This window comes from Chiloscyllium plagiosum, chromosome 10 (genome assembly GCF_004010195.1).
Source record: "Chiloscyllium plagiosum isolate BGI_BamShark_2017 chromosome 10, ASM401019v2, whole genome shotgun sequence".
NCBI lineage: Eukaryota > Metazoa > Chordata > Chondrichthyes > Orectolobiformes > Hemiscylliidae > Chiloscyllium > Chiloscyllium plagiosum.
The window spans coordinates 68,739,583-68,765,028 of record NC_057719.1 but is presented as its reverse complement, the minus strand read 5'-3'; the positions used below and the strand labels follow the sequence as shown (position 1 = coordinate 68,765,028).

Genomic DNA, 25,446 nt, shown 5'->3' with positions numbered 1-25,446 from the left:
TTTCAGACCTAACCATCATCAGCTGCTTCATGAATGACTTGCTCTCCATTGTAAGGTCATAAGTGGGATGTTTGTTGATGATCACACAATGTTTAGCACCATTCATGACCCCTCTGCTATTGATGCAATCCATGTTCAAATGCAGCAAAACCTGGACAAGTGGCACCCTTCAATTCAAGCCACACAAGTAGCAGGCAATTACCATCTCCAACAAGAATCTAACCACTGCGATTTTACACTCAATGCTGTTACTAACACACTATCCTTGGGGTTACCAGTGACCAGAAACAGAACTGGAACAACTGTATGATTTACTGTGGCCACAAGAGCAGGTCAGAGGATAGGATTCCTGCACTGAGTCCTACATCTCCTCTCTCCCTACCACCTTTATAGGCTCAACAAGGCAAAATCAGACATTTGATGGAATACTCCCCACTTGGCTGGATGAGTGCAGCTCTACCAACATGCAAGAAGCTTGACAGTATCCAGGACAAAGCAGCTCATTTGCTTGGCACCGCATCCACAAGCATTCCCCTCTTCACCACCAATGTTCAGTAGCAGCAGTGTGTATCATCTAAAAGATTCCCTACAGAAATTCCCTAAGATTCTTTCAACAGTGCCTTTCAAACCCATGACCACTACCAGCTCAAAGGACAAAGTCAGCAGACAAATAAGAATATCACCATCTGCAAGTTCCCCTCCAAGCCACCAGCCATCCTTACTCTCAAGTGTATTGCCATTCCTTCAGTGTCATTTGGTCAAACTCCTGGAACCCCCTCCCCAAGGGCATCATCAGTTGACGTACGTCATTGACTGCAACAGATCAAGAAGGTAGCTCACCATCATCTTCTCAAGGGCAACTAGGGATAAGCAATAAATTCTGGCCCAGTCAGCGATGCCCAACACTGCGTGAATTAATTTTAAAAACAGACAGGAAGATAAAGGCAGCTGCAATTTCAAGTCTGTGATCCCTTGAGATCATAGAGTCATAGTATCTTCAGTCCAATTAGTCCACGCTGAACATGCTCCCAAACCAAACTAGCCCCACTTATCTGCGTAGGCCCTTATCCCGCCAAACCTTTCCTATTCATATGCTTATCCAAATGTCTTTTAAATATTGTACTGTACCTGTATTGACCACTTGTCCCAACTGTTTAGTTATTGTTTTGTTTCCTCAAAGTGGCAAAGTTTTGTAGATCTTGAGCCAAGAGTGAATAGGTGCTTTTTCACTGGTTTTTGTTGGAGATTGAGAGATAATTAGAAAGACTATCTCCCAGCTCTTGCTTACAAATCAATTTTTCCTTGTCTCTGCTCTGTTGCTATAGGTTCATTTGTGTATTCCTGAGTCTGCACTTTGTTTTTCTAAGATGGTTAGTGTGAACTTATCAAACATATGTCAATTAAACTGGAGACACAGATTTGAGTTTCTTTATACCTCTCTGAATTGTGCCACTTGATAAAAAGCTAATTGCAATGTGGCTGGTTTTGTGAATTTCATTTAAGTTTCCTGGACTTGCCTCAATCTATGATCAAGTGCAGATCTCTGTGGCCATTTTAGGTCAAAATTAGACATTGTTAAAGCCATTGTTAATTCTTAAGAGGTCTTGGATAATCAGGTGACCGAAGCTGAAATATTCAGTTGACTGCAGTCATAACAATGCTTATATTACACTCTTCATTCATTGCACCAATCTTACGGTGGTAACGGCTGATTTTCATAACTAAAGCATACAAATCACCATAATTCTATTCAGATTGTTCTATTCTAAATTTCCAGGGACTGACCATTTTCAACATGTAGGATCATGTTCGAATAATGACCAAATCAGTGAGTGACGAAAATAGCCTGTTTTATTCAGAAACCACAAGTAGCACAAGTTCAAGATCACAATAGAATCCCAAAATACAGTTCTTATACAGATTAATGATATGGAGGTGCCGGTGTTGGACTGGAGTGGACAAAGTTAAAAATTGCACAATGCCAGGTTATAGTCCAACAGTTTTATTTGGAAGTATCAACTATCAGAGCGCTGCTCCTTCATCAGGTAGCTGTGGAGCAGGATGATAAGACAGAGAATTTATAGCAAAAGAACAGTGTCGTGCAATTGAAATGATATATTGAACAAATGTTGATTGCTGTTAAGTCTTTCATCTTTTAGAATGGGTTGCAGGCTTCGGTTCATTAATAAGCAAATCCTAGAACTGCGATATAACTTAAGGTTTTATTTTAAAAAAGGTGACATCTCAGCTGAGACAATATATTAAAGGAGTGAGGTTAGAGTCTGTCTGTATCCCATTCTTGAGTCAAACTGGTTCTATTTCCAAAGTAGGAATTTATAAAATGTTATATTCATGTTGTATTCATGTTATATTCATACAGAGACACTCTAACCTCACACTTTTAATACATTGTTTAAACTGAGACGTCACTTTTTTATATAAAACCTTAAGTTATCTCAAGTGACTTAAAAGATGTTCTGAGATTTACATATTAATGAACTGAAACTTGAAACCCATTCTAAAAGACGACTTAACAGCAACCAACGTTTGTTCTATATATTGTTTCAATTGCATTACACTGCATTCTTTTGCTATAAATTCTCTGTATTATGATCCTGCTCTACAGCTACTTGATGAAGGAGCAGTGCTCTGAAAGCTAGTACATCCAAATGCTGGACACTAACCTGTTGTGTGATTTTTAACTACATATATTAAAACACCATTCTCTATGGTATTACATTTACCATCGAAAGGACACAAAGGTTTGAGGAGCTTCTGTCCTGGGAGACAGGAAATGGGTTAAAACATGTGCTAAGTGCTGGCTGCTACTTCTGATGGGATTAAGAGTGTCTTTTGCCTGGTCTGTTTGCATAACTACGAGGTGCTAGTCCTTCTGTCTTTTAAGTTAGTAAATGTTCGTCAAAATACTGGGCCTATATGCTCTAAATAATTTAGGAATGTACCTGTACCTAATAAAGGAATAAAGGATATTAAACTCATTACCACTGGGTTGTGAGATTTGTATACTATTTGCAAATTTCATGGAAGTGCTGTTTTGTCAGTTACATTCTTAAAGGGATAACGGCTGCAGTAAAAGGTATTTAACAAGTACACACTAACTGGGGAAACTGTTTGGTGTTCTGTAATCTATTTATGTCTGGGTGATGGTTGGTAAGGGCTGATGAATATTATAATGTTTCGTGCAGATATGATGGGGATGGTATTGTTTACAATACTGACACCTGTTCAGGGGTGTAAAAACAAGCCTAATAAGCATTTACGATGAAGGGATGTTGTAATTTTAGTCTATATTGTAATAGTAAACTGTACTACAAAACGTGGTTTTTGCAAATGAATGAATGAAACAGTGTTATAGTAAACAATGGGTTAGTAAAGGGTTATGAATGAATGAATGGGAATCCAGTATTAATGAATATAGCAAGCTGGTGAGTGAATTAGGAAAAATAACCTCAAACATTCTGACAAAATGCAAAGATCTGACTTTCTGGAACATTTCAAATGGTTTTCTAACTGAAATTACATAATCTTTGTAGTTCCATGAGAGAACATCATAAATCCTGAAGCCCATCAAGTGTGGTTATTATTCAGGTTTCTGGGTTTTATACCATTTATTGGCATTGGCAATTTTGATAGTTCCCAATAAATAATATCTTGCTGGACAAAAACCCTGATGTTATCCATGTTGGGGTCATCCCTAAATTAAGGCAGAATGGGTTATGGAATCAATATATATTGGGAGTTCCAAGGCAGTGACAATATTTCCAATGGATCTTCAGGGATGTGTCAACATTAAAGGAGTTCCTTGAGAGAAAGTAAAGGAGAATCCAGAGAAAAACAATCTTGTGATTCTTTACCCATCCAAACTTTTAATTTGCTTATTTTACTGCTACTTTGACTGTCAGACTAATTTTTAAAAATTCAAAGTAAATGTGATTTATTTTGATGTGAATAGAGACAATGGTAGTTTACATTATTTTGCAGAATATAACTGGGTAATTACATTTATTAGGATGTAATGCAATTCTTCCAGCATATTAATGCACTGAAATCTAGAGGAATCTAAACTTATTTGCTTCACGACCACATCTGTTTCTTACTGCAGCAACATAATGGATAAAATGTGTGTTACTGAGCACAAAAACATTAGTATTTGGTTTTTAAAAAAATCCATCTTCTATTTTCCTTTCTAAGAGTTTTTGTTACTCTGTCTTAAGTCAACTTTCATTTCCCTAAAGACCCAAGTCCCTCTCAAATTAGCACATTCATACACATCAAATTGTTGGATAATTAATTCATAGCTGAAAGGTTTCAGGCCCATGTAGTTGAATTTTCACATTAGGGACTCTTGTGATGCTGAAGTAGAGCTCCTATCCCTGAACCAAGAGGCCTGGATTCAAGTCCCACACCCTCCAGTGGTGCGTAACAACATCTCTGAAGAGGTTGATTAGGTGAATTTTCACATTTTCTGTCTGATTTTGACAGATTCATAGCAGCAAGTCTGCCATGGCCAATGGCAACTTTTCTCATGCAATCAGCTTTTCTTCATCTCATTGATTAACCAAACAGCCTGTTCAGTGCCCGTCTCATTGAATCACGCAGCAGGGGAAGTGGGAATACTTGTCTTTGCTGGGACTTTGTGCAGTTCACACTGTCACCATGACAGTTAAACCCTGGCTCCCCAGCACTTAAGGTGCTGCAGGTCAGGAACTGTTCTTCACTCTTTAGTCTGGTAGGAATATGCTGAAGGAAATGGCCCAAAAGGGAAGTTAGTTCCTTGCTTTACTAACAAGGACCTTTAAGGTGCATAGGACGGTGCAAGGAGGGCAGTGCTTTTCCCTCTTTGAACCTAACTGCTTGCATTAAAATTTAGTGCAACTATTTTGGAAATTGGGGTTCCCTTTAAACGGTGTGCTTTTAATATTCCGCATTCAGCATTTCCTGTGGAGCTTGAGACATCACTTAATTGTGTTACAGTCATAACTAGCCTTCCAAAGCATAAATAAAAGATTTACTGGGTACCACATTACCCTATTATGAATGCAGTGATTTGGAAAATATGACTGTTTTGTTCGTGGAAAGAGTGAAAACTAACCTTCAAGTGGAGGTGGGCAGGGGATAATGGTCATCCGATGTCATGTGTAGCTGTGTATGATCATTGCTAAAATGAATCAGGTAACTGACTGACGTAGTGTAAGCTACCTGCTCTGGAAACAGGTTTACCAGCAAGTACTCGAGGGTAGGGTACAGTCTTTGTTTGAAGCAGTCCTCATCAGGGTGCTTAGAAGCTTGACCAGAAGAACAGGAGAGAGACCCAGAGAAAAGTTCCTTAACACCTTGGCTAGAAAGCAGGAGGCTGTCTTCATAAATTTAACACGACCGACATATTCCATACCATCAATCTGTCTCCCCTCTGGAATCAGTGAACCAACCCTAATTGTCATGGTTGTACACATTTTTTGGCTCATTAATAAACTCAATTAATTATCTAAAAATTGATTGCAAATGGTCGACATCCTATGTTTAGTAACTGTGATCACAACTCCCCAAAACTAACAGCTGAGACCTTGACGGACACCAGAATGGGATGCCTTCCATTTTTTCCAAAGGCAAGTCTTGCTCTGAGAGATGACACAGTTCGGTGACAGCGACCTGGACCATCATTAGTCTGTGCCTGCACTGTTTCAAAGAGCTGTAGAAAAAGACAGCTAGGTCTATAGACATCATTCTCCTCCGCATACATGGGGAATCTTCACCTGTTGCCTCTCCCTCTGGAAGACCGTAGTAGCCATTGGTGACTGCTGTCCTTTTTGGGGGAGCAGATGTAGTAATTGCTCACTCCTTCTACACTGCACCTGGGAAGCAAAGTCACCAAGCAACTGCAGTCGCGATATGAGCTGAGAGTTTGTGGGAAATTTTGGAAAGAAAACAGCACTTCAGGACTCAGTCATCAGAACAATCACAATTAAGTGTTGTTATGCCCTGACACACTGTGTCATGGAGGCTTTGCAAAGAAGCCAATGTCATGCCTCTATGAGGAGCTGCGAGTTGTGTAACTTTATCCAGGTGTGCAATGTAAAATCAAAGTGTTCATGCTACATTTTTGGAATACTGCGATAGCACTCCCTTTTCAGGGAAAGCCACCTTGGTGCATAACAGACCATGTCCTTGCATGCAAAGTGTGTGAATACAACAGCTCTGAAACATTGCTTTCCAATGTCAGGCAGAAAAAGTAATTGAGAAGTAGCAAACCCAGATGAGACATTTAAACTAGCTTCTATTTGATTTCTTTATATGACATGACAAGGAGGCAATTAATTCAAACACTGTAATGATCATGATTGCTTGAGGCTTTAATTTGTAATGTTTTCTTTGGGCAATGAACGGCCCGCCAATGAAGTGCAAGTTGATGCCAGATTGCTGACATATTGAATCAGTGAGTGCACAAAACTTTCCCCTAACAGGACATCAAATGCAAACAATAACACTCTGCCCACTCTGCACATGGTGGCAGCAATTTTGTTTCAATATTGGAAGGCTGATATGGGAATCAAAGATGTCAAGGTTTCCCTTATAACTGATTTACAGACTCTGTTCAAGACCCAAGCTGACTCCCCCATCTGTACCTGTGACCCCATTGAACTTTCAGCCATTTGCATTTCTGTTCTGCCCTATTATAAAACTGTTAATATCACAAATTTACGCTGGAGCCATGACTTTGCAAACTGTTCATGGCTTGCCCACACACTGCAATCAGTTGAGCCACTAGACTGAATGTGGTGGTACCCCCGATTGACTGTAGCCCCCCCTCATCATCTTAATGGATGGTCTCCTTTGACTTTCACACATGGGCATTGAGTTGAAGCACATGAATGTGCCAGTGGTTTAAGATGTTGCCACATGCTGATGTGGCATTCGCACAGCATGGTGCCATAAGTGATGTATCCATCCTTTAACTGTTCAGTGCTCTGAACCATGACACATTGCCTACCTACACTATAAATCAGTGCAAGCCACTGAGGATGTAAGCCATAGCAAGTAAGGAAGCACTGAGTAATCTTTTTGCTGAAAATAAAACTGAATCCACAGCAGTTTCCAAGTACATGGAAAGTAAATGAAAAGAAGAGCCATAAGATGGTTCCTGGGTCAACGCATTGGCTGTATTTGTGTATCTGAGTGCCAGGTGATCTGGCAGAAACATACAAGTCATACTTGTCTCTGAAGGGCTAAAGTACTGAGAGAGTTGATCCAAACTGGCCATGATAATGTGGTATCTTGATGAAGTGGTCTGATATTGCCCATTTGCATGCACAAAGGATGAAGGCGGACAGTATCCATGGAGCAGGAATATTGTGGTGATGATCCAAATAAGCAATTGGAGAGGTGTTTTCACCAGGTAACCACTCTCTGAATTTGTTGGGAATTGGTCCCATTTAGTTTCTCAGGGAAGGAGAAGAGAATTGCAAGCTGCAGAGAAATGAGGCAAATTCGGTTAATAATGAGTTGCGAGTGCATGGAAATTCCTGCATGATAATGAGATTCTGAACTTGGCAATTAAAATTCAAGGAGAAAGTGAGGACTGCAGATGCTGGAGATCACAGCTGAAAATGTGTTGCTGGAAAAGCGCAGAAGGTCAGGTAGCATCCAAGGAGCAGGAGAATCGACGTTTCGGGCATGAGGCCTTCTTCAGGAATTAAAATTCAAGGAGAAAATTAGAATTTCTTTTCTCCAAGCAAAACTCCAACTGTTGCTCGCAGAATTGACACAAACTTTCTTGTTATTTCCCTTGTTGCTCATGGAAGGGAAATTTTCAGCTTAAATATCATTAGTCCCTTTAGCTGAGTGAGTTTATCAGTCCTAACCAGTTTTTCAGGCAGTTTGCCATGCAAAAGTTAAAAGATTAAATTATTTAAAAAAAGTACTCAAACTTAATTCATCAGTTTCTGCTGAGCAACTCTTCAAAAAAAACTCCACATTTAAAAAATACAAACAAAACAAAATGCCTTCATCTATAAAAGGAGCAAACCTCTGACCTGGCAGGGGAGATACCATGATCAAAAAGGTTGTTCTCCCAGGACAAGGCTATCCCATTGCACTTCGGCTGTGCTGAGGCCTGCAGTGTCCACAAATGCGGGATACTCGTCTGAGTTGTTTGTTAAACATCCTATTGTCCTTCCACTTGATTGGATGTGAATCTTTTAAAGCTTCATTTACACTCTCAAAAATTCATAACACCCCAGCCTTAGCAACGTACATTCCCTGGTTCGATAAACTCTCTATGTTGAGTCAACTAGCCCCAGCCAATACAGCATAATAACTTGCCTCAGTGCTTTGTAAATCTAACATAAATCATACATGTAAAATTAAAACTGATGACAGTTTTCAGTAAATTTTCAATGTAATTGTTTCTTAGATTAGATTCCCTACAGTGTGGAAACAGGCCCTTCTGCCCAACAAGTCCACACCGACCCTCCGAAAAATAACCCAACCAGACCCATTTCCCTCTGACTAATGTGCCTAACACTATGGGTAATTTAGCACAGCCAATTCGCCTAACCTGCACATCTTTGGACTGTGGAAGGAAACCAGAGCACCCGGAGGAAACCCATGCAGAGACGCGAAGAATGTGCAAACTCCACACAGACAGTCGCCCGAGGCTGGAATCAAACCTGGGACCCTGGTGCTGTGAGGCATCAGTACTAACCATTCAGCCACCATGCCGCCCCAAAAGTTGTTTTTTTATTTACATCAGCAATAGTAAATAGAGCTGTAGAATACATGTACTCCATTTCCAAAGAAATCCATTTTTAGCAAGCTGTCTTATTCATAATTGAAATGCTACCAGTGGTGGGAATTGAACCTGGGTCTCTGGATTAAGAGTCCAGCAAAAATACCATTAGGCCATCAGCTCCCTCTAACTGACTGATCTATGATTCAGTGATCTATTTTGCTGTATTAATACTAACCAGTTCAAGACAGGTGAGTGGAGGGGAAAACAAAATCGAGTGGATACAAATTTGAAAAATTCAACACTTGCAACATTTAAATTATTCAAATACACAAACTTCAGATGAAAACAAATGTTCATAATTATGTTTTGCAAATATTCTGATCTACTGCACCCTCAGTTGTTTGTTAAAAATCCTATTGTCCTTCCACTTGATTGGATGTGAATCTTTTAAAGCTTCATTTACACTCTCAAAAACTCATAACACCCCAGCCTTAGCAAAGGGCATATTCTGCTGACCACATTCATCCACCATTCTACTTGTAACACAGAACAACAAAACATGCTACTCTACCCATATTAGTGAGCTAAACTCACTTCATAGAGTAGCAGATTCTTCAAATCTGTCAGTCTTGTTGGTCGTGAATGGTCATGGATAATTAGACAACTAAAAGGTGGAGGATCCACAATATCCACGTCATAAACGGTGCGGGTACACGGCACATCATAATAACAAGGCTGAAGTATTTTCATCCATCTTCAGCCAAAAGTGTTGACTGGATGATTCATCTTGGCCTCTTCCAGAGGTCCTCAGCATGATAGATGCCAAGCTTCAGCCTAATTCAGATCACCTTATACGACAGCTAGCAACTGCTCAAAGCATTGGATACAATCAAGCCAATGGACGCTGAAAACATTCCAGCAATAAAACTGAAGTTTGTGCACCAGAACGAGCTGTACCCATAGTCTTGCTGTTCCATATAGCCAAACCACTGGTATCTACCAACAAAGTGAAAAATCACCTGGATCTTCTCTGTGCACTAAAAGCAGTACAAATTCAACCTGACTAATTACTGCCCAGCTAGTCTACTCTCAATCTTTGGCAAAGCGATGGAAGGAGTTGTTGACAGTGCTGTCAAGCAGCTCTTGGAAAGGAATAACTTCCTAACTTACATTCAGGGCATAAGCCCTTGGTTTTGCCAAAACCACACAGCTCCTGACCTCATTAGAGTCCAAATCCAATTCCTGCACCCAATAGACAGCAGGGTCTCAAAAAGGCAGCTCACCACCACCTGCTCCAGAGCAACTAGTGATGGGCAATAAATTCTGTTTTTTCCATCGACACCCACACTCAGAAACCAATAAAACAAAAGCTAATTGATTCTAACCATCTGAATTAAGTTTTGTTGGTCTGGTACTATTTCCACATTAAATACCTAGATTGTCCTTGTTCGAGCTCAGCAGGAGGAAACTTCCCTCAATGCTGAAACTTAATGAGAGCATTATATATACTAATTTTACTTTAATGTGACAGCACTTTTGGTCAGCTTCTTCATTGAACTGGCATTCCTAGTCAGTTTGTCTTGAATTAATTGCACAATTGCTGCATTGAATTCAACTTTAAATACAACTTAAAACAATGAACTAAAAATGTCAACTTGGCCAATTAATCAAAAATGTGGCAATCCTCCATGACTAATTCATCTCTCAGCAGTCTCGATGTGAAGATTGATCATGAGGGTCAATTAGCACATGTGTAATCTTCTTTAAGTACAGGTCTCATCAAAGGCAACTGCAGTCAAATTTTTATTCTTGTACTCCATTCCTCTTGTAATAAAAATGAAAATGCCTTTCAAACTAAGCAAAAGCAAATTACTGTGGATGCTGGAATCTGAAACCAAAAGAGAAAATGCTGGAAATGCTTTGACAAAGGGTCAGTTAGACTCGAAACGACAGCTCTTTTCTCTCTTTACAGATGCTGCCAGACCTGCTGAGATTTTCCAGCATTTTCTCTTTTGGATGCCTTTCTAACTTTTTGATGTACATGCATGTTACTTCAGTGCTGTGTAGATTGACCCAAATATTCATAATTTCTTTTCTATCCAGGTTAACATATTACCCATAGTCCCATCCTCAATAAACTTCCATAGATTTACATTACGTAGAGTCATAGGGATGTACAGCATGGAAACAGATCCTTCGGTCCAACTCGTCCATGCCGACCAGATATCCCAACCTAATCTAGTCCCATTTGCCAGCACTTGGCCCATATCCCTCTAAATCCTTCCTATTCATATATCCCTCCAGAAGCCTTTCAAATGCTGTAATTGTACCAGTCTCCACCACTTCCTCTGGCAGCTCATTCCATACATGTCCCACTATCTGTGTGAAAAAGTTGCCCCTTAGGTCCCTTTTATATCTTTCTCCTCTCAATCTAAACCTAAACCCTCTAGTTCTGGACTCCCCCACCCCAGGGTAAAACATTGTCTGTTTATCCTATCCATGCCCCTCATGATTTTATAAACATCTATGAGGTTACTCTCAGCCTCTAATGCTCCAGGGAAAACAGCCCCAGCCTATTCAGCCTCTCCTTATAGCTCAAATCCTCTAACTCTGGCAACACCTTTGTAAATCTCTTATAAACCCTTGCAAGTCTTACAACATCCTTCCAATAGGAAGGAGATCAGAATTGAATGCAATATTCCAAATCATTTCCCTTTCACAAAATCATGTTGGTTCTGCCTAAATCTTGTAACAGTTTTATCAATGCCTTTTGCCACTTCAATTCCAGCACTCTTCCAAAAACCTACATCAGACTAATAGGTCTGTACTTCGCTAATTTCTCTCCCTTCTTTCTTGAATTATGGTGACACACCTGCAATTATCTAACCCACTTGGACCATTCCCAAAATATAGGACATTTTGGAAGATCTTAACCAGTGCTCTCTCAATCTCTGCAGCCAACTCTTGACTACACTTCCTTACATCCAGCTTCCTCCAACAACTCCATTCCATTTTCCCAGTTCTCCACCTCACTTTCATCAATTCCAATAATGCCACATTCTACTGGGGTGGCTCTAATGTCTCTTCTTTCCTCAAGAGAGGGAGTTCCTCCATGGTTGACAGGGTCTCACCCATATCTGATACATTTCCCACACTCCTCCTCTCAACCACCTCCCACCACCCCTCCCCCCCACTCCATCCTGGAACAACAAGGGTCCCCTTGCCCTCACTAGACATCCCACCAGTCCCATATTCAAAGAACCATTCTTGGCCATTTCTACCACTTCCAGCAGCTTGTCACCACAGAGTATACAAGAACTAGGGCAAGGAGTAGGCAATTCAGTCCCTTGTGCCTGCTTCCCTATTGTATATGATCATGGTTGATCTCCTCTCAGCATCACCTCTATTTTTCTGCTTGATTACCATAATCCTTTGCCTATTACTCATTAAAAATCTGTCTATCTCCTTCTTAAAGTTATTTACTGCCCTGGTATCCACCACATTCTGGGGTAATGAATTCCACAGATTTATGACTCTTTGAGCGAAGTAATTCCTCATCTCCATCTTAAACCCACCAGCCTTAGCCTAAAGTTACAACCTCTCATTCTAGACTGCCCACAAGAGGAAACATCTGTTCCACATCTACTGTGTCAATCCCCTTCAGCATCTTATATACCACAATGAACTCTTCTCTCATTCTTCTAAACTCTACTGAGTCTAGGCCTAAACTGCTCAATCTCTCCTCATAAGTCAAGTTTTTCATCTCTGTATTTAATCTACTGAAAATTCTTTGAATTGCCTCCAATGCAATACAGCGTTCCTTAAGTAACTTTCCCCTCCCCTCCATTGTCAGCATTGCACAGGAACAATTGTTTTTGAGATACACTGGTCAACTCCTCCATCACTCCTAACACTTCCTCACCTACCTCTATGACACATTGCCACACAATCACAGAAAGTTTAACGCTTGTCCTTTCACCTCCACCTCCTTACTGTCCAAGAGAAAAAAAAACACCTTCTAGGAGAAGTAGCATTTTGCTTGTATTTCTTTCAATCTAATCTACTGTATTCGCTGCTCACATTATGGTATCTTTTATGTTGACGAGACCGAATGCAGATTGGATGGTCACCACGTGGAACATCTCTGCCCTGTTTATAAGAATGACCCTGACCTCCCAGTTTTTTGCCATTAAAATAAACCATCTTGCTCTCTTGCTAAGAGTTCTGTGCTGAGCCTGCTACATTGTTCCAACAAAATTTAATACATGCTGGAGGAACAACAGCTTACTTTCCACAGATACTTCGCAGTCTCGGAGATGCAAAATTAAGTTCAACCACTTCAGAGCACAACCTCTGTCCTCCATATTGGTGAGAAGCACACTCTCTCCTCCCTATGGCTGTGTCTGGCTTATGTTTTGTTGCCTTGGGGACCCATTTTCTCCTTTTGACACCAACCATTAAATGTCTATCTTTTCTTTACCGCCAATAGGACTCCCTTTGTTTTCTGAGATGGGCACCCTCACTATCTGTTGCACTTTCTCCTCATCCTCCTCTGTCAACAGGATAAAAACCACCATTCTCCAGCCCCTTTCAATTCTGAAGAAAAGTCATATCAGTCGCAACATGTTCACTCTGTTTCTCTTTCTATAGATGCTCTCAGACCCGCTGAGTTTCTTATTTTCTGTTTTCATTTACATTTCCAGCATTTTATTTTGATTTTGTAAAATACAGCTCCACTGAAATGTATAAGGCCCTGAATAATCTTAGCAAGGTGGAAATGTGCACCAGTCCAGAACTAGAGGGCAGAGTTTTCCCTCTTAAGATGGAAATGAAGGTTCGTTTTCTTTGAGAGGGTTGTGTGACTTTGGAACTATCTGCCTCAAAAGGTGGTGGAGATGAGCCATTAGATATATGTTTAAGGCAGAGGTAGATTGATTCTGTTAGGCATGGGAATCAAAGGTTGGTAGGGACTTCAAAAGGGATGGTATTTGAAACCCAAACAGATGAGCCATGAATTTATGATTTGTGAAGCAAGCTTGAGGAGCTACTTGTGCTTGTATTTTGTAAATTCACACAGACTTTAAAGTTTTTCACTGATTAGACTATTTCAGGTATATATTTTGCAGCTTCTATTTTGAAAACAGACAAAAGATGTACATTAAACACCTTTGCCATTTCATTATTCCCTTGTACGATACCCACTTTCTCGGCTTAAGAGGCCTATATTTGTTATTTTTACACACAAGGAATTGCAGAATAGGAGTCTAATCAGTATACAGGAGACCCCATTTTTCTGCCTCCAAAGATCGAAAGCCTTCCAAAGAAGAGTTTTCGGACTCAAAGCATTAATTCTGTTTCTCTCTTTCATATTATGATCACTTTTCCCCAGGGGATCCTTTTATCTTCAGATTATAAATTAATTCTGCTTTATTACATTACTCAAGATCTAAAATAATGTTGCTCCAGAAACCTGTCTCAAAATCTTTTCAACAACATGTCCTCAGAACCACTTTTGTTAATTTGATTAAGATTAAAGTTCAGCATTATTACAAGCTCCTCTCCTTTCTTGAATATACTGTCCAAAGTATAATTACTGTTAAGAGACCTGTAAACAACTGTCATCAGCATTTTCTGCTCCTTGTTATTTATCTCCCGCAATATTGATTTTATTCGTACTCTTCTGAGCCAAGATCCTGCCTCATTACTGTGCACCCCCCTAAAGCAACCCTCCCTTCCTTCCTTTTCTACTTTGCCATTCTTTTCAAAACGTCAAGTACCTAGGAACATTTAGTGCACAACCTTGGTTACCATGGCTTTAAATCAAATCCATTTATCTCTGTGTCATTAAATCAGCTAACTTCATGGAAACAGACAATTGTCATAGTGCAAAAGGTTGCACTGGTCTCTGTTTATTTGAATGTAGTGTCACATTTTCTCCAAAACCCTGCATACTGTTTCTATTTAAAATAATTTTTAAAATTTTTATCTAATGGCCTTCTTGATTGCCTCAGTTGAACCTGCCTCCATTACACTTCCAAGAAGTACATTCCAGACCCCAAATATTCACTGTGTGAAGCAGCGTTTTCTCACTCAGATATTTCTTTTGCAAAATACTTTAAAACTGAGCCTTCTGGGTCTCAAATGGTTTATGAGTGGTCACACTTTCTCCCAGACCCCTCATCATTTTGAAATTTTCTGTGAAATCTTCATAGCCTTCTCCTCTTCAAGGAGGAATAGTCCCGACTTCTGCAATCTTTTATCATAATGGAAGTTTCTCATCCCTGGGACCATTCTTGTAAATATCTTCTGCACTTAATCATATCCTTCCCATTGTGTGGCACCCAGAACTGCACACAATATCAACAAAGGTCAAACCTGTGCCTTATACAAGTTCAACTTAACCACCCTGATCTTGCATTCTATGCCTGCATTTATGAAGCCGAGAATATTGTCTGTTTCATTAACAGCTTCCTCTACCTGTCCTGCCACTTTTAATGATGCACTCATGTGTACCCCCAGGTTTCTCTGCTCCTATACACTATTTTCTCACTGTCTCTCCATGTTCTTGTATCAGAATGCATCACCTCATGTTTGTTTACATTGCCATTTATCTATCACAAACTGCCCCCTCCAATGTAGCAACGTTCTTCTGAAGTTCTCCTTGTCCTCCTCAGTTTACAATGCTTCCAAGCTTTGTGCCATTTGCAAATTTTGAAACTGTCCCTGTGCACCAAGACTTATCTCAGATATATATCTGATAAAAGCAAGAGTACAGATACTCCAAATTCTTCCTAAGTAATCGTCAATTGCTGAGTCAATCTTTACAAACTGTTTTGAACATAGACGTATTGTTTACAATTCTCCAGTCCTCTGGCACAATACCAAATCCAAGCAAGAGTGAAAGATTATTAATAATACGTTTGCTATTTCTATTCTCCTTCAGTATCCTGGATATATTCCATCCAGTCCTGGTGCCTTATTCATTTAAAGTACTGACAGCTTATCTAATTCTTCTGTGAAATAATTCTGAAAGACCAGTGTCCCGTTCCCAAGTCACCCTTTATTTACATGTGCACAGTATATAACATTGATCCTACCAGCTCAGAGCTGGCTCCTGGAGTGAACAGAACCCCTGACTCTTCTGTTTATATCTGTCAGCCAGCTGAGGCTGTTAAACTGGTTCAATCAGGGAACTCATGTTCTCTGAGATCAAATTAACTGACCTTGTTCCAGTTACTACATTCAGACTTATCAATTTCTAATGACTTAATTTTCTCTTCTCTTACCACGACTGGTGGCATCTGTCTTGTATGTAAAAAGGATGAAAAGCATTCACTTACCACCTTGGTTAGACTTCTTGTCTCTAAGTGTAAGAGCCTTGATCATCCCAATCAGTTGACACCTCCTTTTAGAAACCCTTTACTATTGATGTGCTTATAGTAGGCTCTAAACACTTTTTTCGATGTTAACTACCTGTGTTTTCTCATAACCTCTCTTTCTTCTCGCATTTACTTTATCAGCTCCCTTTCAAACCTTTTGCACTCATCTTGGCTTGCGAATGTGTTTACTCCCTAACGCCTTCCAAAAGTACATTTTTTCTTCTTAAACTTAATTTCTTACTTCTTTTGTCTTCCAGGGAGATCTAGGCTTGTTTTCCTACCTCTCCCTTTTGAGGTAATATACCTTGACTGTACCCAAACCATCTCTCTGAAGGCATCCCATTATTCAGCCACTGTGTTTTCCCATCAATTTTTGGTTCCAGCCTGTCCGAATCTGCTTTGTTCTTGTCCCGTTGAAGTCCTGCAGTTGATCATTCTTACTCGAGACTGATTTACATCATTTTCTACCATATCCTAAAATGATTGCTACAGCGTTAATTGTTCTTTGACTGGCACTTGATCTACATGGTCCACCTCATTCCCAAGAATCTGATGGTACGTCCTTCCTTATTGGACTTGATACATATTGCTTTGGAAATTCTCCTGAACACAGTCTGGAAACACTTGTATTCACTGCTCCTTACACTATCACGTTTCTGTCTATATGTGAGTCTATATGAGTAATGAGGGCGGCAGGGGGCTTAGTGGTTAGCACTGCTGCCTCACAGCACCAGGGTTCCAGGTGTGTGGAGTTTGCACTTACACATCTCGAATTTCCTTTCAGGTTTGTTCCTCTATATTCTTCCTCTAGATTGCACTGAGGAATGTAACTGCACTCATCTTATTCCTTTGCTCTAGCCAAATTGATTCTATTCTTGAATCCTATGAAACATCCTCCCTCTCCTGTACTGCAAAAATCTCCTTAACCAAAAACACCATCTTTCAATTTTTTTCCTTCTTCTAGCTTTTCTGAACACCTTGTAACCAGGAATACTTAACACCGAGATTTACCTTTCCCATAGGCCAGGTCTTGTGATTGCTTCAACATCATAATCCCACAAGGCAATTGGTACCTGTAACTCCCCAATCTAATAATCTATGCTCCACGCATTCTCATGTTACAGTGTGATCTTTATTACATTCTCCCTTACTAATTCCAACTTTAAACTTAGACTTTTAAGATTTAAATGCTATATGCTTCTCTCCAGCACTTTGTGCTCCTTGGATGCCTTTCCAAAGTTCTCGACTGGACCTACACCCCTGCTCAATTAGTTCAAAAACTTCTCAACAGCACTAGCAAAATGTGCCACAAGGAACTCAGGCCTGGCTCTGTTTCGATGCAACATATTAGCGAACACAATTTCTCCAGAGTCAGCCCCAGTATGCAAAAAATCTAAAGGCCTCTCTCCTGCACTATCTTTCCAACTATGCATTAATCTGTATTATCTTCCTCTTTCTATACTCTCTTTCATGTGCCTCTGGGAATAAAGTGAAGATTACTATTTGAAGTTCTGCTTGCTAAATTTTCACTTAACTCTCTAACTTCCAAGTGTAGGACCACAACACTTTCATACCTATTCTTAGGTTTAGCAGTCCCTAATTAAAATTCCAGAAGTACTCTTAAATGTATACATTATTGCCTCATCACATCTCTCAACTGGTTCAAGCGTGCTTCAGACACTGGTAAACCAGGTCTAAGAAAGGTGTGATCTCTAGATGATGGATATGCTTCACCTGAACATCACCATGACGAAAACCATAGCTGTGGAAGTAGCTAATCATTTCTCTCAGTAGAAGCTGAGAAGTAGCTAGAATTTTCTCTCAGTATGGCCCTTTCACTCTACTTCCTCCCCGACTGTCAGATGGGCTGCCATTCTGCCAAGGCTTGGATCTTGCTGCACACTCGCAAAGATCTATCTCTTTCACCAACATACAGTATAGAAAACAGTTAGTGAGTGGGACCTCTGGGCAATTCTACACTACCTGTTTCTCTTAACTTGCTGGGTGATCAACTAGTTCCTATCTGCCTGCTTGCCCCTAATTAGCAATTGAACCATCTGTCTGAATGTGCTATCCACATCATTTTCTGCCTCATATATGTGTCTCAGTGACTCTATCACTAGTCGAGCAAGCTTGACTTGTTAGTGACATTTCCTGCACATGGGCTCATCTAAATCATTTTTTTTGTTTCAAAAATATATTTATTCATAAAATTATTTGGATCTCTATACAATTGGTCATGCTATTCTTGTGCACACATTACATTGCTTTACATACAGACATCGAAATTTATTTTTCATACATACAAGTCTGTACATTTACTATCCATCTCATCTGCTGAGGCGTCAGCAGAGCCCAAATGACTGGGTGGGCCCCCTGTTCTTCTTAGGCAGGGAGATGTTACACGGTGGTCTTTCCCCACTGCACCTTGGCGGCAGCTGCCCCAAGCTTCAGCGCATCCCTCAACACGTAATCCTGGACCTTGGATTGTGCCAGTCTGCAGCACTCAGTCGGGGTCAACTCCTTCAGCTGGAAGATCAACAGGTTTTGGACCCCCCAGAGAGTGTCCTTCACCGAGTTGATGATCCTCCAGGCGCAGTTGATGTTTGTCTCGGTGTGTGTCCCGGGGAACAGACTATAAAGCACGGAGTCCCGCGTCACGGTGTTACTCGGGACGAACCTCGACAAACACCACTGCATTCTTCTCCAGACTTCTCCTTCATAGGCACATTCCAGAAGGAGGTGTGTGACAGTCTCCTCCCCCCCGCAGCCGCTTCGAGGGTAGCGTGCGGTGCGGGAGAGAGTCCGGGCATGCATAAAGGATCTCACAGGCAGAGCCCTTCTCACCATCAGCCAAGCCATGTCTTGGTGCTTGTTGGAAAGTTCTGGCGATGAGGCATTCTGCCAAATGACTTTGACAATCTGCTCAGGGAACCGCTCGATAGGATCCGCCCTCTCCTTTTCCCGAAGGGTCTCAGGGACACTACGTGCTGACCACTTCCTGATGGACTTGTGGTCAAAGGTGTTTTTCTTCATAAACTTCTCCACGAAGGACAGGTGATACGGAACATCTCCATATAAATTGGAAGATGGCCTGTGTGACTACAGCGGCACAGGTTTTGGGAATAGGCCAGACCTGTGCCACGTACAACAGCAATGACAGGGCCTCACACCTGATGACCAGGTTTTTTCCTGCGATGGAGAGCGACTGTAACTTCCATCTGCACAGTTTCTGCCTCACTTTGCTGATATGCTCCTCACAAAACTTGGCGCACGCCCCAGCACCCCCGAACCAAATACCCAGCACCTTCAGGTGGTCGGTCCTGACGGTGAAGGGGATCGAGGATTGGTCCGCCCAGTTCCCGAAGAGCATGGCCTCGCTCTTGCCTCGGTTTACCTTGGCCCCCAAAGCCCATCAGAACTGGTCACATATGCACATGAGTCTGTGCACGGATAGCGGATCGGAGCAGAAAACGGCGATGTCGTCCATGTACAGGGAGGCCTTAACCTGTAGGCCCCCACTGCCAGGAATAGTCACTCCTCTCAGGCTCGCATCCTTCCTGATGGACTCAGCAAATGGCTCTATGCAGCACACAAACAAGGCAGGAGAGAGAGAGGGCAGCCCTGCCTGACTCCAGATCTGACTGGGAAGGAAGCTATCTGATTCCCACCCATTGATTGAGATTGCACTGACAATGTTGGTGTAGAGCAGTCTGATCCACTTGCAGATTCCCTCCCCAAAGCCCATTTTGGAGAGAACATCTCTCATATACCTGTGTGATATCCTGTCAAAGGCTTTCTCCCGGTCCAGGCTGATGAGGCAGGTGTCCATCCCTCTGTTCTGCACGTAGGCGATCGTATCCCTGAGGAGTGCGAGACTCTCAGCGGATCTTCCTGCCCAGTACAGCACAGGTTTGGTCAGAGAAATGTCTACATGTCCCTGCACACTGCAGGATTGGCATTCTGCTTGACCAAGCTGCCCTGCCATTCCCCAACTTACAATTTTAGGTTACTTTACTTATTGTAACTAATTATTTCAGTTTTAATTTAACTAAAAACCGGAGTTTGGAGAAGGTAGAAATTGTTCATCATTACTCACCAATCTATTTCCTGGCTTATGCCTATAAATCCTCTCTTTCCCTGGGCTAGTTCAGAAATTTACTTTTTTCAAAATTACTGGAATTGAAACACTAACAGCAGCTGCTCAACAATTAACTCTCAACTTCTTATCATACAATACTTACGCATTTTTTCTTACTGCACTATGCATGTACTTCACAGTTTTATAATTATTATACATAAGTTGTTGACGAGAGCTACACAGAAAATACAGGTGTACATTATTTCCAATGAGTAAGAACTTTGATTCAAAGTTCATAAAATGTTATAAAAGTATATTAGTTAGAAAAATAAAATAAAAGAGAATCAAATTTACAATAAAATATTTCATTTTACAAGGATTGATATTACATGTTACACTGCCATGATTAGAAAGATTTGGAGATGCCGGTGTTGGACTGATGAAGGAGCGTCGCTCCGAAAGCTAGTGTGCTTCCAATTAAACCTGTTGGACTATAACCTGGTGTTGCGTGATTTTTAACAATGATTAGAAAGTGTTTTGTTTTCAGAAGTTAATCTTATAAAGGTCGTAACACAGTTGGGGTTGATTTTTATGGATTCTTTTGAGTGTATCTAACAGTTGTGCCAGAGAAATTAATGCTTACATTGCAGAAGTTAAAATATATTTTAAATCACCAGTGCATATGAATACAACATTTTAAATTCCAAAAATGTCACAAAATCTACTGCTTGAGCTTGGCAATCTCATAGGTCAGAATACAGAAAGTTTAAATAAGACATTTACGACTTCTGACATTGCTCACTATCTGCAGAAAATTCACAGAACATGTATTTAAATAAGGTTGCATGTAGGCAAAAGTAGACTGCTTCTCAGCCTGTTCCTGCAAAGGTAAACTAACACTGATGAAAAACGCAAGGAAACAGCTCAGGATGAAATATCCGTCGATAACGAACCTTCTCACAATGCACACATGACTGAATGAACAAATGAGCACATTTATCCACCTGAAATATAAGGCAACGAGATGAATTTATTAATTTTAATCACACTGCAATTGCTCAGAATTCTTTGGAGTTACTGTGCAAACGCAGCAGCCAATAAAATTGAACCGCAAAGTAATTTTCTATGTGCTTGTCACATCTTTGAAACTAAGCAACACAGTAAAATGACTAAAAATTGCTCAAACACTCAGAAAAAAAATCTTCAAACAAAGAAATGAAAAAGGACTGAGAATAGCCCAAAATACGTATGTCACATAAGACATTAAAGGTTATAGTTTCACAGCCATACTGCATTATGTATCTTAAGACTGATGAATTAGAAATGCAATTTTACCTGTTTTTACAAACAAAGTTGTTCTAATAAACTTTAGTTGTGTAACTGAAACTTACCTTTCAGGGGAGTGGGAGGTGGATCTAAGAAATATGTCAGAAGATTCTTTGATCATGAGCTTAAACAAGTCAACATTATAGTCACTACTATGGAGAGGTAAACGCATGCATGTCATCAAGAGTCAAAGCCTTTTGTTGCTCTCAAAGTGAAATGAGTATGAGAACACAATTACAGCTAAATAAAAGTATCTTGCAAATTCTAATGTGTACATGATGAAAGGGAAACAAAAGGAGTTTCAAAGGATTATCAAAAGGTCAAAGTATATACTATATTGATAGGAATATAAGAGCTCCAATATAGAATTTGTATTTCACTGATGCTCCACTACTATAAATTTTGAGCACAAATTCAGCTTTGTTATTTCTCCTATCATGCAAACAAGTTTCTAAGTGCAATTTGTCAAATTACTTTGAAGCAGACACTATAACTGTTTTGCAAAGACCATCAAACAGTGTTTTTCTACAGGTGTGACAAAGCTTTGTACTTTCTGAAGGACAAGAAAATACTTTCAATTTATCCTCTTCTTGTACATCTACATTCTTAGGTTTAGCAGTCCCTAATTAAAATTCCAGAAGTACTCTTAAATGTATACATTATTGCCTTATCACATCTCTCAACTGGTTCAAGCGTGCTTCAGACACAGGTAAACCAGGTCTAAGAAAGGTGTGATCTATATACGATGGATATGCTTCACCTGAACATCACTATGCCCAAAGCCATAGCTGTGGAAGTAGCTAGGATGAAACTTTAAGGAAAGGAAACATGAGATGAAGATATAGGAAGTGCAAAACTGACCCAGAGCATAGAAAAGACAATGAAAAAAAAATCAGAAGGCCAGAGTAAAATGAGTAAGACAAAGGCTTGAGTTATAAATACGTTAGTACACACAAAGTACTGTGAATGAAATTGGTTTGCTGGAGGAAAAAATTGCTATGGGGGAAGGATGATATATTACATTAATGGAGATATTGCTTAAGCTGGAATAGCAGATATAGAGGGGAAAAAATGGAGGAGAGATAGCAGTTAAAGATTTCATTACAGCATAACATATGGAGAATATAGAAGATGGGACAAAAGCTGAATGTTTTTGGTTGGAGATAAGCAATAAAAATGGAACTCTTACTCTCATGAGAGTGTAATGTAGACTTTTCAAAAATGCAACAAGAAATTGTGAAAGGGATAACAGATAAATTAAAGAAAAAATGTAGCAACAATAAGGTTGGAATAATGGGTAACTTTAATTATTTAAAATTAGATTAAGAAAGGGTAATTTAAATGGAAAGGGCAGCCAGATATTTAGTCTAAAAAGGAAAGATACAGTGCTTGATTTAGTTCTAGGAAATGAAATAGGTTAATGCATTATATTAGTATTTTGGAACATCTTGAATACTGTGACCATAACATGATAATGTTTAATTTAAACTTGAAAAGAAGGAAAACAGTCAAACATAAACGTAGTTCACCGATTCAAATAAAGCCTTAATTTCAACACATCAAAAGAGGAAACCGACCTAGCTAAATCGTAAATAAAAAAACTTGCAATTACAACAGGATGAAAAGAATGGAATAATTCCAACCGAAAATTCCAAAGCAGATATTTCTCACAAGTAGTGGTGCAGCAAAGCTTTCAATAAGAAATTCAAATTAAAGCAAGGCAAATGACAAATGCATTACTGTCAAGAGGGAAGAAAATCAACCTGAATGTAGAAATCAAAGAAGGGAAACAAAACAAGAGGGCACATTACATTTACAAAAGCAAAATATTGCAGATGCTGGAAATACTCAGCAGATCAGGCAGAATCTGTGGAGGGAAACAGAGTTAATGGGCTGAATTCTACCAGAAATTGTCTAAATGTCAATTTTGCTGAGTTTCATGAAGGGTTTAATTGTGAACCCTTGCATGATCTCTCATTGCTAGAATTTGAATGATTGTGATGCTTTAAATGCAGTGTGGTTCAACCAGCATTATATAGTGCCTCCACTGTTTTCATCTACTGAAAAGCTAGTGCACATAGCAGTATTCAAGACTACTAATAATTATCTACACGTGGCTTCCACATAACCTTCAAATTAAATTGCAAAGGAAATGGAGAGGAAGAAAAATATTAGCTGCTAAACAGTGAACTACTTCAGGAATATGTAAACAACCAGCAAGAGTGACTGTCATCATATGCTCAGGAGAAACAGTTAATTATTCACACCAAAAAAAAGAAAGAATAATTATGTATATCTATATGCTTAAAAATGTGTTGCTGGAAAAGTGCAGCAGGTCAGGCAGCATCAAAGGAACAGGAGAATCGACGTTTCAGGCATAAGCCCTTCTTCAGGAATGACTAGGGTGTGTCAAGCAGGCTAAGATAAAAGGTAGGGAGGAGGGACTTGGGGGAGGGGCGTTGGGAATACGAAAGGTGGAAGGAGATTAAGGTGAGGGTGATAGGTCGGAGAGGGGATGGGGGCGGAGAGGTCAGGAAGAAGATTGCAGGTCAAGAAGGTGGTGCTGAGTCTGAGGGTTGGGACTGAGAAAAGGTGGGGGTGGGGCCTTGGAGGGCAATGAGGGGGGAGGTGTGGGCGCAAGTTTTGCATTTCTTGTGGTAGCAGGGGAAGGTGCCGGGAGTGGAGGTTGGGTTGGTGGGGGTGTGTGGATCTGACGAGGGAGTCGCGGAGGGAGTGGTCTTTCCGGAATGCTGATAGAGGTGGGGAGGGCAATATATCCTTGGTGGTGTGGTCCGTTTGGAGGTGGCAAAAATGACGAAGGATGATATGATGTATCTGGAGGTTGGTGGGGTGGTAGGTGAGGACCAGTGGGGTTCTGTCCTGGTGGCCATTGGAGGGGTGGGGTTCAAGGGCGGAGGAGCGGGAAGTGGAGGAGATGCGGTGGAGAGCATCATCAACCATGTCTGAGGGGAAATTGCGGTCTTTGAAGAAGAAGGCCCTCTGGGTTGTTCAGTATTGGAATTGGTCCTTTTGCTGCAGATGCGGCGAAGGCGAAGGAATTGGGAATATGGGATGGCATTTTTACAGGGGGCAGGATGGGAGGAGGTGCAATCTAGGTAGCTGTGCGAGTCAGCCGGTTTATAGTATACGTCCGTGTTGAGTCGGTCGTCCGAGGTAGAAATGGAGAGGTCTAGGAAGGGGAGGGAGGAGTCTGAGACGGTCCAGGTAAATCTGAGGTCGGGGTGGAGGGTGTTAGTAAAGTGGATGAACTGTTCAACCTCCTTGTGGGAGCATGAGGTAGCGACGATACAGTCATCGATGTAGGGGAGGAAAAGGTGGTGGGTGGTGCCAGTGTAGCTGCGGAAGATGGACTGTTCCACATATCCAACAAAGAGGCAGGCATAGCTGGGGCCCATGCGGGTGCCCATAGCTACTCCTTTGGTTTGGAGGAAGTGGGAGGATTGGAAAGAGAAGTTGTTCAGAGTGAGGACCAGTTCAGTCAGTCGAAGGAGGGCGTCAGTGGAAGGGTACTGGTTGGTTCAGCGGGAAAGGAAGAAGCGGAAGGCTTTGAGGCGTTCGTGATGGGATATGGAGGTGTATAGAGACTGGATGTCCATGGTGAAGATAAGGCGTTGGGGGCCGGGGAAGCGAAAATCATGGAGGAGGTGGAGGGCATGGGTGGTGTCCCGAACGTTGGTGGGGAGTTCTTGGACTAAGGGGGTCAGGACCGTGTCGAGGTATGCAGAAATGAGTTCGGTGGGGCAGGAGCAGGCTGAGACAATGGGTCGGCCGGGGCAGTCAGGTTTGTGGATTTTGGGCAGGAGGTGGAAACGGGCGGTGCGGGGTTGTGGGACAATGAGGGCCCCAGCTATGTCTGCCTCTTCGTAGGATATGTGGAACAGTCCATCTTC

The 25,446-nt window shown here is 40.9% G+C and overlaps 1 protein-coding gene and 1 pseudogene across 9 annotated transcripts in view; one reads left to right on the top strand and one right to left on the bottom strand.

The window, feature by feature from the left end:
- The window catches only part of dph6 (diphthamine biosynthesis 6), a 304,120-nt gene that overhangs the window by 181,959 nt on the left and 96,715 nt on the right, over positions 1–25,446 (bottom strand). The window lies entirely within an intron of this gene.
- LOC122554040 lies at positions 8,044–8,179 on the top strand (annotated as a pseudogene).